The sequence below is a fragment of the Belonocnema kinseyi genome, chromosome 3, assembly GCF_010883055.1.
Source record: "Belonocnema kinseyi isolate 2016_QV_RU_SX_M_011 chromosome 3, B_treatae_v1, whole genome shotgun sequence".
Lineage (NCBI taxonomy): Eukaryota > Metazoa > Arthropoda > Insecta > Hymenoptera > Cynipidae > Belonocnema > Belonocnema kinseyi.
In genome coordinates this window covers 130,051,023-130,053,643 of record NC_046659.1, presented here as the reverse complement: position 1 = coordinate 130,053,643, position 2,621 = coordinate 130,051,023, and positions in this window count along the sequence as shown.

Below are 2,621 nucleotides of genomic sequence, written 5' to 3'. Positions count from 1 at the left end.
CTGTAACATTCGATGCAGTAGTTTCCTCGACTTTGGATATGCGGGACGCATTCTACGAAATGCCGTCAACCAGACTTTTAAAAGCCTCTATCTGTTTTTCTTTAAATGATTGCCACAAGCAAGCGGGTCCAAGTTTCCTCTCGTCACCATTTCCACGTAAGTCGTACATGGCACCATATTGCCAAGCACACCGACACCTCTACCCAAAAAAGTAAGTTTTTCGAGTTTTCTGACAGAAAGTGCCCGCACATGAAACAAGTTCGTATGCCCAGCATTAATTATGATTATATAAACTCAGTGTGACAACGCGCGATGATCCGATGATAAAGTATGCACTCAAAAATTACGGAGCCATACATTGCACGTCGAAACTTAACGGCCAGGACCGTATTCCGACCCACTGTACGATTGTACGTTAAATTGTTTTCCGCGTTAAAAAAATACAATACCTGTCATTAGCATAGACTGAAGATAACTTCAAGCAACTGTTCTTTCACAAACTATTGCAATTACTCCGCGACATCATAATGAAAAATTCAACCTAGAATCCAATTTGCAACAAGTCAAATGCCCATCTTCCTGTTTTTCGGAGTTTTTTGCATGAAACGGTAGGGATACTATGTGGATGCTAATACATAAGGGTACGACGTAGCGTATCTTTCGCGTTAATTCGGTCCGCTAGGGCACATACGATACCATATGTTAAGTAAAGAAAGATTTTTTTCCTCAAACTTCATCTGTTAAAGTCAAGTATAAAAAATCGTATGTAAATATAGATCCTAGGACATAGGTAGCGTTCCCAAAACCTGTCTTGAAATCTTAGTCGAACTTTTATTACCCATTTCACTTAAAATAACCAGAGCCGCGTCCACACTACGTCGACTTATAAAGTCCTATTCGATTGGCTTTGAATTTTTACTGAAATTCATTCCTTTATTCCACGCGCATAAGTGTAGCTTCTTTCTAGTTAGCTCTTATTCCATTAACAACCAGCAGCAATTTTTACTACTTTTGGATCACTCCTACCTCCATGTGGTTCATCATGGAATTCTCGTAACCCCCTCCCCTCGCTAGTAGCGACTCTTTAGCTCTGCAGAAGAGTCATATGGAAAAGCTGGGGCTTCAAACTGGAGACACTTATGTGGATCTACACAGCGATCTTGCGACCCATACTGAACTATGCGACAGTCGTTTGGTGGACCAGGGTCAAAATTTCTGCTGTGAATTCCCGACTGGAAAGAATCTTGGGACTGATTCTAAGAGGTATCACTAGTGCTTTGAAGTCGAGACCCACGATGACCCTAGGGACACTAATATGTTTGGAGCCCCTATATCTCATTATGAAAGCCGTGGTTGCGAAGGCGACCTGGAGACTAAATATGGTAAACGATAGCAGTATATCGACAATTATGTGGATACTAATCGATATCAGGAAGAGGCCGACACTGAGCTTGTTCAGGGACAAAATGTTCACTTGCCACTACCTCTTTGGCAAGAAATACTAGGTTAGCATATTCACAAAAGAAAAAAGGGCTGAACGTGAGGCACACCTGCCCAGTGGTGGAAACAACTGGTTTACAGATGGCTCCAGGAACAAAGAGAATGCTGGATCAGGTGTATACCGTAAAATGAACGAAAGGGGCTTCAAAATAGAGACTGGGTCTGACGCAACAGCTCTGCAATCTGAGATTATGGCCTTACTCCAGTGCGCCTATAAGGCAATGGAGTACAGCAAAAAAAAACATTCGTATCTGCTTATATAGCACGGCTGTTATCATGGCTCTGAACGGAACAACGACTACGTCGCTGCTAATATGGAAGTGCTTTATGGCACTGAATAAGCTGAAGATAGAAAACCGAGTCACTCTGCTCTGGCTCCCTGGACATAGTGGCATCAGGCGCAATGAAATATCGGACAGGCTAGCGAAGCCAGAGGGCCGAACGCAAAGCGCCCATGATCAACAAGTAGAACCAATCCTAGTAGCTTCAGCAGCACAAGCGATGTCTGTATACGAAACACGCATCAAGAAGTGGTCAGTAACATGTTTAGAGAAACCAATGACAATATGAGTCAACACCGCTAACTCATATAGCGCGCTTCTCAGAACGGGCAAATGCTAAGCCCAGAAGATTTGAAGTTGACTAAAAATATGTTTAATATAATAAAAAGTGAATGCCGAGGTTTCAACTTTTTTTTAATTATTAGGCCTACTTTCCGTTCGTCGCTCATTCTGAAGTCGTCCGATTTTGGCTCTAAAAAGTGACAGTCGTTCATCATGCATTATTATTATTATTATTTCCATCGACAAAGCTATTTTTGTCTGTCATTTCTTTGGTGAAATGCCTTTGAAAATGTGATTTCTTAGTCAAGTTCAAATCTTCTGCGCTTAGCGTTTGTCCGTTCTGAGAAGCGCGCTATATGAATCAACGGTGTTCACTCATATTGTTATTGGTTAAGCCAAAAATGTTACTGACCACTTCTTGATGCGTGTTTCGTATACAGACATCGCTTGTGTTGTTAAAGCTCCTAGGATTGGTTCTATTCGCTGAGCATGGGCGCTTAGCGCTCAACCATCTTGCGAAGGGTAGAAAGTTATTATCGGTATGTGCGCACTAGTTAT